This window comes from Thermobia domestica, chromosome 5, assembly GCF_964235325.1.
Source record: "Thermobia domestica chromosome 5, izTheDome1.hap1.1, whole genome shotgun sequence".
NCBI classification, from domain to species: Eukaryota; Metazoa; Arthropoda; class Insecta; order Zygentoma; family Lepismatidae; genus Thermobia; species Thermobia domestica.
In genome coordinates this window covers 232,603,435-232,617,503 of record NC_137458.1, presented here as the reverse complement: position 1 = coordinate 232,617,503, position 14,069 = coordinate 232,603,435, and the positions used below count along the sequence as shown (strand labels likewise).

The 14,069-nt window shown below is 34.0% G+C and overlaps 1 long non-coding RNA gene across 1 annotated transcript; it reads right to left on the bottom strand.

Moving 5' to 3' along the window:
• Positions 1-1,556: 1,556 nt before the first annotated feature.
• LOC145684797 (uncharacterized) lies at positions 1,557-13,782 on the bottom strand. Its single transcript, XR_014131399.1, has 3 exons — positions 13,644-13,782; positions 4,498-4,571; positions 1,557-1,852 (listed from the first exon to the last, which is right to left on the bottom strand). It is a non-coding gene; the product is annotated as an uncharacterized LOC145684797 (long non-coding RNA).
• Between the last annotated feature and the right edge of the window lie 287 nt (positions 13,783-14,069).

Genomic DNA, 14,069 nt, shown 5'->3' with positions numbered 1-14,069 from the left:
TCATATGGACTTTTTTTATTGATCAGGTATGAGGATTTCACCAGTGAATTTTGAGTACACAATAAATGTACAGCCTGGATATATTCTCTCGTGGCTATATGTTAACGTACACGCTGGGGATGCACTCCCTAGCAGACGTGTTAGTGAAAGTGAGTAAGCGCATAATTGAAGATTTGCTTCAGCATTTGCTAAAACGATTGGTTCTCCATGTCATTATCTGTGTCTGTATAAACATTTCAACTGGAGCGGGCTTTTTAAAGTTAACCTTTCATTTTTCCGTCTTTCTTTTCAATGTACAGTTTGCTGTCCACGCAAATAATGTTGTCTGAAAAACTTAATTGTAATGTTTTTACTTTGTTTGAATAACGTAGTACATAGTGAATAAGCTCATCTGTAACCTAACAGTAAAGTAATTGTAAGTGTTGACTTCCTGAGCTCCGTCATGAAATCGATATTTGAGAAAAAGAAAAAAGAAAAGAGAAAGAAAGAAAAAGCATGAAAAGCGCAGCTTTAGCGGGGAGTAGAAACGCAAGCTCGAAATTTCAATTGAGTTTTTTTTTAATATTTGGCTTTGATTTGACCTTGATGCCAGAAATCGGGAGCAACAATCCATTTCTCGTATGATAGGCTAATACCTAGATTTTAAAAGAAAGTAAGTCCGCTTTTAACTATACTGATACTTTTAGTGTTTTTCATAATGCTGAAGTAGGTTTTCTTTTGCAAGCTGTGAGTAATAACGCGAAGTGGAAGATTTCAATTTGAGTGGAAAAATTAACATATACTTGTGATCATGGCTATCGCTCGGGCCGAATTCTTAAGTAAATAAACCTTAGAGAGTTACCGGCACAAGAGTGAGTACAACATTCAAACACGTACAGAAAGGTTAGGTGTGGTGTGTGCATATCAGACAATATATACGTACATAGTTATTGTTTAGATTATTGAATTAATAAATCTCCTATTTATTACAGATGTCATATTTATGTGTGGGAGGGGGTAAGGTATTATTGTCTCATTTTGAATTATTGCATCTTTAGACTTTACGTCCTGTTGGCCTAATTTTATCCCCCCAATATAGATTATCTAATTCGCAAACTGTATATTTTTCTACAATTCTATTCTATATTATCTGTGATTAGTTTATTCGAATCAATATCATTTATTCTTCTAAAGCTGGACTTTTCATAAGTTACAAAAATTTATAAATCCCTCTTCATGATCATCTATTCACTGGCGTGTATATTGGATATATATATCTACGATACGCCATGTACTTAGAATGGGAAAGAGCCACAATCATTCCCTCCTAGAATTAGTTCTGTTTCGGCGGCATCAGGCTATCTCGACTACATTCCTCTACAGTGTGATTGATGAGATATTGTTGTTTGGCTCGTGGTAATCTCGCGCCGAATTGTTGCGCGTGCGTAGTACAGTTGAATATTGTATTTGGATGAATATAACTGATGCAATTTCAGTATTCTAACAGTTGAAGAAGGTTTAATGGTAATTAGGTTATAGAAAACGATTAGTGCTAAAAGTCTGTTACTAATAATATATTCATGTTGCTTGCACATTTATTTTTAACATTCGTTACATGATCATTGACAGAATTACTAATTTAAGATAAGAAGGTCAAACTGCTCATTGTGTAATACAGAAGACGTCATATAGATATTAAGTATTCTAGATAAAGTATTGTAAGTAGATAATGTAATTGTGCGTCAGTTTGAAGCTCATTTATTTCAATGTTCCAGATATCACGCCCTTAGAGGCGGATAAAATTATCTCCAACTCCAGGACCAACCCCAGCGCCAGCACCACGTTTGCTCTTGTGACCTGGATGTGCAAGAACCTAAAAGAAAAATTATTAACAGGTATCAAAGTTAGATTGAATGTCTTATAGTTATTTGTTATAAGTTGTTCACATGGACTTAATATAAGATTTTCTTAATATTTTAATATAAAATTACTAGATTTATTACTGTTTCATGTAGACATCACCACCAAGGCTATCTGTCCCCGTCATGATAAGATATCACGTCGCAAACGAACCTCGTCACACGAAGAGATATTGCCAAGTACATAAAATATGGACCATTGATGAATAGAAGTCGGTATAGAAAGATATGGTTCAGTGAGTCATCTCACTCCATGCCTCCTCACAACAGGTTAGGTTAATGTATGGAGAATGTCCGAGAAAACGTGCTCCGAACTGTTTACTTAGATTATTAATGTGGTACAATACCGTCCTAAGAAAGTAAATCACATTTTGTAAAAGAAATGTTTACATTAAATGTTTATATTCTCGTTAAATACTGCCTTCATTTGTTGGTTATATTGCAATTTAGCATAGCTTTTATCAGTAAGGTTATATCTTAGTATGCTTAGAGCTTAATGTAAGATACAAATCATACGAGCTCTCATTGGTAACCAAACTCGGATCTTTCGCACCAAAGGCGCTACGCTAACCATATAGCCATCAGCGAGCTCATATAATCCAGTCAAATACAGAATTTACTATTTATTTTGACATATAGTAAATTGTTCAGTTGGTATTACATCAGTTTAATATAGATTTTAAACCCGGATGTTGAATGGAAACTTACAATATCACATTTATTATTCACCGCAACAAACTAAGGATGCTACAACATCACAAACATACATATTTGGGAAGTACCTGCAACTGTAACAACGCAAGTGAAAAGGACGGATCAATGCACTTCGAAAACATTTATTATCGTGTACTGTGTTCATGATACTACAATTATAGTATTATGTAACCATATAATTGAATATTATCATTGTATTTCGAATATACAGGAAATGATAAGAGATTGAAAACTTGGCTTGTTTTGGAAGACAATATTTCGAGAAACTGGTTAGGTAAGTATCCAAGTCAATGATAAATATTACTTTCAACACAACACTATAACGTTATTTATAGCAATTGTATCACAAACCGTTCCGAAGATATGATAAACATTAGTAAAGTTTACAACACTGCAAAAAGTATGTAACTTCAAGGACTTCTTATAGTTGCAAGTATCAAAAGCTGTTTTTATAATGTTATAGAAGCAAAGGAAAAGAACAATCGTTTTAACCCCAGAAAAACACCCTGGGGTCGCTGACTTGCGAATCTGCGCCTGCGCTAAATAATCTAAATAGCTCTAAATTTGTCTACCTTCAGTGCTTGAGTAGTGGTTAAAGTAGGAATACTTAATTGTTGGTTCTGCATATTATTTGTGTTTATTTTGTGCAGCTGGGCGCATAGACCCTAGGGTGTTCTTTGTGCTACGAAAAAGCATTGTTAGAATTTTTTTTTTCAATTCTTTACGGCTATAGTGCAGCATATGATGGCGTCAATAAGTAAGGGACTCACATTGGGAGAAATATCTGCAATACTGCGTGAGCAGACATCAACCCCAAACTTTGAAAGAATCACCAAGTGGAAGATCTGATCGGTGTGTTTTCTGTCCCTGGGACAAACAACATGTATGTACTGCTAACGCAGCTTATGTGCTGAACATCGCTTTGGAATTTGATACGACTGTAAAAATGTGAAGTGACCTACACTAATGCTGTGAACAAATCGGAATTTTCAAAACTTGTGTAGCTGTTTCAAATAATTTGGACGGGAAAAGAATTTTAATATCTGTACGACTATTCATAATGTAATTAATGAATATAAAATTCGGTATTCTTCTAAATGGTGACTTACGGGGCTATAAAATTACCTAACCTAACCTAAAACAACCTAACCACTTGCAAAAATACATGTTGGGTTAGGTTATAGATATACGTCGGTAGATCACCATAACCCAAAACTTGTGTCCAATAATCAAAGTTGTTGTCAGACTATAAGAAATTTCACATGTATAAGTGTGACGTACAGATGTTGTAGTCTAATCTAAAATAAATTAGCACATGGTACTAACTCTTACTCGACTGGAGTTTTCTGTATCTATATATTTTGTAATGGGTCATATATGAGCCCACGGTGTACTTTGTGTCTTGATAATGCTATGGTGTCCTTCCACGGTTAAAAATTCCTCAGAAGATTGCCACATAGTGCGAGGGTTTCCTGGTTCGCACACTGTGATGTACAATATTGTGTCCATAAGTTTTCTCGAGGTTCTACTACTTCCTCAAGCATTATAATGCCAACACTTCTTACAAAATCATCTACTTTTAATATTAATTTATCTTCTTAAGACTAAACTTTATTACCGTGAACCATAAAACTAGAAATTTCATGTCATTTACATTATCGTTTCAGCAAAATATTGCTTTTATTCTCCCTTGTAGAATCGTTTCCCTACAATGGGGAGTATTAGGAAATATACTATTTGCGTCTGATAGTCCTCAGTCAGTTGATAGTTTATCCAAAGACCACAAGGCCTATAACTAATTTAAGGCAAGATACAAATTAGGTTGTTTTCATTATTCATTTTCAAAATTTTTAATCCGAGATTACTATGTATAGGTCCTACGTACCATTGTGGCTACCATCATCGCCATGACAAATAAAATCTTCAATGCCGGCATACTGTGGCTTTGCTATCTTCCTTCTGAAAAGTAAAGCTTATTTTTAGTAAACTAACATAGCTGTTTCTAATACTTAGAAATAAAAAATAAAGTAATTTACCAATTAAAAAATGGTAAATCCTTACGAAACCAGTCTTAAATTCTCATTCACTAATAAGAATTATGAAAATTTCACAATTGATTAGTTGATATGAGTTGAACGTCTAATAAGTGTTTCTTCTAAAACGTTAAGCATATTGATGAATGGTACTTTCTGGAACGTAAAATACGAGATTTTAACTAAGGCTGCAACTTTTAAATTATACCTCGGAAGCAGAAAGAAGGAATTCAAGACTTATCAACACTTATGTCGAACATTAAACATAAAAGAGTTGCGGAAATTGTTGGGAATAACATACGTCTTCTGTGAACCACACATGCCCTCGCTTTCAATAGAATCCAGGTTAATTTCCTCCTACAATTAAATTCTCCAGTTTTTATATCAATCGATGAAAATCGAAATTTGAAATAAATACTTCTCGATTCTAACAAATATTTGTATTTATTCTGTACGGAAAAAGTGTGAACATAAGCAGTTCAGAAATATGTTGCACGTTTTCTAAGTGTTCAGTATAATTTGAATGATGTCATGTACGCAATTTCATTCATACCCAAAAGAAATTTCAGAACCGTTAAAATTACTAGAAATACAATTTGATACAAAACAAGACAATCATAATAAATGTTTATTATAAATAAACATATATTTTTGTTAGCTGTTCTCGTTATATACTTATTGAAATATGTAGAAACTGAATTTTAGATATAAAAATTTATGTTTTCAGAAAATAAGTCTTTATTTTATTTGCATAGATTAAATATGGAGTACACAGAAAAAATAAATGCTAAAATCCTTTACAGAAACTCACAGGACATTTGTTATGTTTTATAAATTGTGTTAAAGTAAAATTATCATTGTGCCATTCAAACATGAAAAAAGAAACTTTATATCCCAAGATATAAAATGAATAGTGTTTATGTCCTATGGCAAATAGAGGCTTATAACAATTTCGATCCTGGGCTAATGTGACCTTGTATATTCCAGTATCCTGGGATTTTTAGGCACTTTTTTAAAATTATAACACATTGCTAAGTAATAATGGACACACTAAAAACATTGCAAACAAGATTTTGGACTTCAGATTTTAGTATGAATATCTATATAATTTATATCTATATAGTATGAATATCTATATAAGAAAGGGTAGTTCGCTACACTGCTGTTTGAAATATGTACATTTTGAACAAACAAAACAAAAATTACAATAGAAAAATAATATTCCCGCTGCGTGTGAAATGCGAGCAGTGACAATGGTGTTTAATAAGGAGCGGGAAATTTTGCGGGAACTGACTGCTGAGCTCCGTTACTTCTGTATTGAGAAGCGACGATTCTGCATGATGTTTTCCCGAACAATTGACTCCCACTGCGCTCCTCATCATGCACATTTTAGCGTCCTGCTGCAAATCGTCTACACCAGCAACACACCATCTGCTTGTTCATGAAGTTAGGTCCACAGATCTGGCACAACAGACGATGGATTTCAATCGACGCTATGTCCTGTTCATTCAAAAACTTTATAATTGCTCGCACTTCACACGCGGCTGGAGCTGGAATAGGAAACTACTTTCATTTTCAACCACTGTCACGACGCTTCTGAGAGCTCAAGGAAAGTTCTGCTGGAGGGAGCATGTGCCAAGCTAGGACCTTACTCTCTCACGACATCGCAGTCGCTGTGTGCCATATACGGGTTCCTACCTATGGGACGCGTAGGAAAGTTACTTTCTACATGGACCTTGTACCAGAAAATTGATCACAACAATCAACCAGCAAAAGTTCGTTTACTGTTCGCTGAATGTCAAGTGGATAGTATTTCTTCAAGAACTGCGTCTCAGTAAGTATTTAATAAACCTGCAAAACGAGTCTGACTTAGAATCGAAAGTGTTAATGCATACTAGTTTAATGCACTCTAGTCCCCTATCAATTTTGGTCTCCCTATGCCAGTCATTCTACCAAAACATTACATAAGTTTCAATAGATTATCACCCACTCATACAAATGTCATACGTTCCAAATGTTCGAAGCCATAAGATCTTTTCAAAGAGGACCGCTTGATACTGCAACTGCAACATATCAAAAGAATTTAATTGAAGTGAATAATTGTACATATAAAAATAAAGCCACAGTACTTTTTGACTAATCGTAAATCTTAATTCACATATTCATTTCAACTCTCAAATTTTTAGTTTTTTTTATCGTACCTCATTCATATTTATAAATTCCATAAAGATTAATTATTTAATTCGTTTATATTAATTTAAAAACTTGAAGCTGTCATCAACTATGGGCTAATAAGTAACTTCATACACTACAACAATTTTCTGCTTTCAAAAAATATTTCCTTTATTGATTGATTTATTGTTTGAAGTTTAATGGGACCAGCAGCACCGAGGCTATTTGGCACCGAAACAATATTTCATTTATTCTTCAACTGCATAGTACAACCCATTGCCTATATCCCGTGATGTCTAACTAACTAACTAACTAACTCTATGGCCTATGGAACCCGGAGGTTCAGTGCCGCGTTCACAAAAGCTCTCCACTGACTTCTATCCTTAGCTAATTGGATCCAGTTTCTACTTTGTATTCCTATCTCTGCGAGATCCATCTTAATATTATCCTCCCATCTGCGCCTAGGTCTTCCTAATGGTCGTTTTCCTATGGGTCTACCAGTCAAGACTTTGAAAGCGTTTTTACTTTCTTCCATTCTAGCTACATGACCTGCCCACCTAAGCCTCCTAGACTTGACGACCCTAACGAAGTTGGGTAAACCGTATAAACTATGTAGTTCCTCGTTATGAAGCTTCCGCCATTCCCCATTCTCGTTCCTCTTGGGTCCGAATATTCTTCTCAGGATCCTGTTCTCAAATAATTTCAGTCTATGTTCTTCCCTCAGAGTAAGCGACCATGTTTCGCAACCATACAGAACAACAGGCATGATTATCGTTTTATATATTTTAAGCTTCAAATTCCTCGACAGAATTCGCGACGACAAGAGATTTTGAACCGAATAGTAACATGAATCCCCTGCTTTTAGTCGGCATTTAATTTCTTCGTGAATATGATTTTCGTCTGTTAATATTGATCCTAAATATTTGAAAGTATCCACTTTATCAAAAGTATTATTTAATATTTTAACGCCTCCACAATTTGCCGTATTACGGTCCCGACGCACTTCCATGTATTTAGTTTTCTCTGCATTTACTTCTAAACCCATGTCCCTGCAAGCGTTTAATAATATCTCTGCATTTATTTCTACTGTTCTCCTATTATCCCCTATTAAATTCACATCATCAGCATATGCCATAACCTGGTGAATGCCGTTCAACTCTAGGCCCTGGTTGCTATCTTTGATTTTCCTTATGGCGTATTCCAGCACAAAGTTAAATAATAATGGCGACAACGCATCTCCTTGTTTCAGGCCATTTTCGACGTGGAAGCTCGTGGACAAAAATTTTCCTACCCGGACTTTACTTTGGGATTCACTTAAACATATCTTAATTAATCTAATTAGCTTTCTCGGTATTCCAAGCTCTGTAAGAACGTTGTATAATGTTTCTCTCCTAACCGAGTCGTAAGCCTTTCTGAAATCAATAAATAGTTGATGTACCGGGGTATTGTATTCCCACTTCTTTTCGAGTATTTGGCGAATGGTAAATATTTGGTCGATAGTTGATCGATACTACATTTTGCATCGACATTAGTTAATAATTTCCATATACGTGATAATTACAAACGCACTAGACCGAAAAACATTTGTACACAAAATCATCATAACAGACTCAAGTTCTAGTTTAAAATTTAAAAATATTATTGAAGTTTCGGATATAAATTCATGTCTAGCACACAGCCATTTAATTCAATTCAATTATATTATATTCCCTTATTTTGGCGAAAGATATGGTCTTTGATAATGCATTGATCAATAGTAATCTGATAAGTAAAGTTTGTTCAATTTTAATTACAAAATGTTTTAAATTAGATATATAAGATTAAAGTTTATTCTTTCTGCCATTCGCAAGTAAGATTTGATTTTATATCTTTTTGTTGATTTTAATTAAATTCTTTATATATTTATTAATAGTCAACTGTATATTTTAACTATAGTTGAAATAAATAAATAAATAACGTTATAATAGTAGGTTTTTCATAACCCTTAGTTTTGTTTAAACTACACGTTGCTTAGTCTTCTAGGAGACTTGTTTCTCATTCTTTACGCGCAAGTTTTTCTTATTTGTACTTAATTCGTGATTATAAATAGTAAGATTTTTCATTACATTAACAATAATTTACAGTATGATGTGACAATCGCGACGAAATTGAATAAATAAATCTTCAAAAATGAAAAATTTCTAAAATTTACTCCAGCTAAACCTACATAAACCATTAGGCTATCTTGTAGAATCGAACACCTTCCGTCATAACTTAGTCATGTTTCATATCCAGTTTAATCAAAAAATAAATCTGAAAATAATTGAATTATGTACTTCTGATAAAAGCATTCTTTTTCTTAACCCACTACGACTACCTTCCGAACATAAAGGAATTAGTCACCGTTATATTCCTCTACGGTTTAGTAACTTCACTCAACTTTATTAAATTAATGGAATGATTTGTAATTTCCGGTGGAACTATAAACCTACACAGTTAATTTATTAGATATCCATTCTTATCTCTGGATTCTTATAACATATTTATATTCAAGACTAGTAAATTCTTATGACCCACCGAAAGAAGCCGAGCCCTAGCAAGAAGTGTTTCAGGACTGTATTCGCTATCAAAATTTGTTTGTTCTTTCATATTTTAACCCACAAACGCCCCTTGTGCCACCAGTGACCCACTTTATTTTTCACTACGTTACATGGGCTATATCATTCATTTAGCCAAACCACCGTTGTTCCACTTCAGGCACACTACCCGTTCTCTTGTTGTACGAATTTCGTTCAGTTTTCTTCTCAGGTTTTCGATGTAACACGGTATTGTTCAAGGCAGTTGCTAACGAATAAAACTGGTCTTGGGCGTTTGTGGTAATATAGTACTAGCTGAACCTGCGCTCTCTACACAGCGCATCATTCACATATGAAAATGAATCTCCTTGTTATTCCTCACATCTGTACATGTCCCTTTGCAGACGCAAGTGAAAGACATCTCGTCCTCCAATCTGCGCCAAGGTCTTCCTAATGGTTGTTTTCCGATTGGTGAAAAATGAAATGAAATCTGTGAGTTTTACGTCCCATGTTTATGCCGGTTAGGCTAAAGGAGACGGTGATGATGATTAATGAATGAAATGGTGGAATGAAGAAAGTGGGAGGAAACGGGAGAACCCCGAGAAAACCCACGCACACGGTGTTTGTCCACCACAAAGTTCACTTGGCGGGGGATGGGATCGAACCCGGGACCCCAAGCACCAGAGGTGAACGCTCTACCACTGAGCCACTGCGGCCCCCGTTTTCCGATTGGTCTTCCAGTTAAGATTTTGAAAGCGTTTCTTCTTTCTTCCATCCTGGTTACATGACCTGCCCACCTGAGCCTCCTAGATTTGATGACCCTAACCCCGTATAAATTATGTAGTTCCTCGTTATGAAATTTCCGCCATTCCCCATTCCCGTTTCTCTTGGGTCCGAATATTCGTCTCAGGATCTTGTTTCCAAATACTTTCAATCTATGTTCTTCCTTCCGAGTAAGCGACCATGTTTCGCAACCTCACAGAATAACAGGCATGATTACCGTTTTATACATTTTAAAATAAGCTAATACACTACACATACAATCAATTATAACGTCAGTGATATATGGTGTTCATTGGGCAAAACACTCCAAACAAGTTAGATTCAACTTAGACTGGAGAAATGGTTATCCTTCGTTTTCCATTATAATTTGGCCATGAAACAAACGCCTGAGAGATATGTAACCCATATATGCAATTATGTGTTGTTAGAATGTATAATGGGTAGGATATCATGCTTTATTTTTTTTTTAATTTCAACATTTACAGTGTACCCGTAAAAATGTAATGAAGAAATAATTGCATGTTTTCTTAAATATTCAGTTAGAACTGGACAATCTACGCAAAATTTGCAATCGATCAGTGAAAACGTTATCCTTCTAGAGCCTGTAGCCTTCGAGATCTCACTGTCGAAATGATTGGCTACAAACATATAAACGTCCACAAACGTATAGTTTAAAAAACTCCAAAGATGGCAGCACAATTCACTTGCATTTATTTTGAAGAAGGCTTATTAAAATGCAAAGCTTTGAACAAGGATAAACTATGAAAAAGATCTCTTTAAATAATTTATTTAAAGTACATATACTTAAAAATATTTGTCTTTGTTAGACGTGAAATCACAAATAACCGTAAATCAAATTTTTGAAATCAAAAGATAGAGGTTGGAGCTCTGGCGCTTTTATTGCTATTGTAGCATTTTAATAGATATATGTCTTTGTCACACACTTTTATCGGGATAGTTCAATAAATTTTCTAAGTAATTTAATGGTTTTCCCTCGGACGAGCAAAGAAGTGAATTTACTTTTCTAATGTAAACTTACCATAGATTCCCTATCAATGTGAACCAGGAACAAGGAAGAACAGCAATTTCTTTCGCATTTTAAATATTTGCAATAGTTTTTAAGATATTAATCGTGAAAGACAATATTGTGAGCCGATCTTTGTTTCAACTATTAAGATCTTTTTCCTTACTGTTAGCACAAAAACCACAATTTAGCAATTAAGGACGGTCAGAATATAAACAAATACATTCATGACGTAAAATGTACTAATATCAATAATCAAGTTTCTACACACTAGGCTCCTTCTTTCTAGTATTATACAAATAAACTCATTCATCCTTGTAACGGATAAAATGGGGCTGTAGTAGATAATTTCCCAATTAAATTACGAGAGAAAACAAATAATAAAGTAATTGTTTTCGATCTTGCACACTACTCAGTCTGACAATGTAAAATATTGTATATTGTGCACTATATCAGTAAATTCAACATTTTTCGTTTAAAAACAGGACTTTTACACATACTCGACTCCTCCAGATTTTGCCTGTTGCCTCCGATATCCATTAAATGGAGATCCGTAACACTGAGGAATAAGTGTATTGCTTAGAAAAACGGCCAGGTCTTACATGTTTTGGTTATTTTCAAATAATTTGACGCAAAAACATGATGCCATTACCCTAGTAGTACGAACAGTAGGTCTAGCAAAGGCAATCGGCTAGTCTACTGTAATAATTGCTTCTACGTTGTAATGAGCTGCTTTGTTCAACATTTGCCAGCCAAAGCAATTGCTAAGATACCAAAGACGTAAATTTCCTATTCGAAGTGAGAGGCAAAAACTGTTGGGAAAATGATGCCAAATAACTGGTTGATAAACACACACTTTGAACTACGTTTGACCAATAAGTATTTTTAAATTTGTTCTTGAAATTACTAATTTCCTACCAAACCAAACATGACATACTATTTAGGACATACTAAGTTGCTTTTAGTTCAAGCTAACCTCCGGGCAGAGTAGGGATGCCAGCTCTTATGTTTCTCCCGTTAATTTTATGTTTCTCAGGCATGCTTTTTATTATTATTATTATTTCCTCTGTAAAATTATTTCTTGCGTTTTTTTTTAATAAATACAAGAATAATAGTCCTAGGCAATTCTAAATTTAGTTTGTATATTTTTTTATACTTAGATGGACTAACTTCCCAATGCAACCCTACAACGTAACTTAGTATTCAGAGTGATAATACAACAAGTCGCCGTTTTATCTCTTATGTAACCGGCATCCTACTATTATGGCTTAGAATAATTTGATTTAGCCATCTTAACATTCGTCTGTCAATGCCGAAGATTATATATGAGTATAGATTATATATGCCGTTTAGATTATATATGAGTTTTATTGAGGGAAATATACTAATGCCAGGAACAGAAGATACAGTAAAGTAACAAAAGTAGAACAGCAAATTGTGAATTCCAATATATCACAACAATTTTTGAACACACAGAAAACGATGTGAGATTGTTGAGAAATGCAAGGTCTTCATTAATATATAGTTGAAAGGCAACAAATATTTGTGTAACACACTTGGATAATTGGGATTGAGTGTCGATCCTTTTAGCACCGAGGCTATATGAGACAAAGATCTACACTTTTAGCGCGGAGTACAAACTACATGAACTTCCACTTGCAATTGTAATATTTCTCTGTTTTAAGTGTTGGAATAATTTTTAATGAAACTATCCAGTTTCCGATTAAAATTACTCTGTGTTTCCATGTGATACCCATATATACGGTTGTTACATTTAAATTCTAAATACTGCACATCTTCCTTTTTTCTCTTCTAAAAATCATGAGTTATTCCTTTTTCCTCCCACAAAAATTTGTAACTCAAGGGAAGAACAAAAACCCGTTCGCGAATAGTAAGCTACCGTCCCACTGGAGCTTATATAAATTATATTGTCAGTACATATCACTTTTACACAATCACATTCTTCACGAAATAGTATCTTAGTTGAGTTTCGTTAAATTTTGGTTTAGTCCCTGGGAAAAACTTCTCTGAAAGAAAGCGTAGTACCAAATGTGCTACTACAACGCAAATGATTAGAATATGTATTTCTTACAATTGGTAATACTATGATAACTATTTCAGAATGGAAAATTCTTCAATAATTATTTCACAATGAAGAATGCTTTGATAACTATTTCGCAATGAAAAACACTGTGATAACTATTTCACAATGGGGAGTGCTTCGATAACTACTTTCCTAAGTATTGTATATACATTACTATACATACATAAAGTAACCCTGGGGTTTTATATTTTTCTTTGCTGTCAGAGATATTTTAACTAAAACATTAAAATTGTACTAAGGATTGGCTACACTTCTACTAACCAACTTGCTGGCAATGTTATAATTTCTTATTTCAATAGAATTGTGAGTAGAAAATACAGATCAACAGATCAGAACTATAGAAAAGGATACAGAACTTACCTGATAATATGTGTTTGGAATAAACAAAAAAGTTCCAGTGAAGAAATTATTCTAGTTCGTCTTAACTTTTGCTACTATAAAAAGAAAGAAAAATATTATTGCGCGACCTTATCATAAGATTCTCTGCCACACGTATTACACTAGGCGTTCTTATATATTCAGCACAAACAATAGTGTATCCATGTACGGACAAGTAGTTTTTTCTGCATGTTTTCACTTCGGAAAACTTGAAAACTTAAATATTTCCTTTCTTTTTGAATCTATAATGTCGAGATCACTTTGAGTTTCTAATATATCTAAAACTATAAAAAAAATTATGAAGATCTCAAGATTATTGCACACAGCATATTTTAATTTGGAAGTCGATTGTTCATTTTCACAATATTCACTTTTGTCATGTAGTTCTCATTGGTCAATTAATTTTGA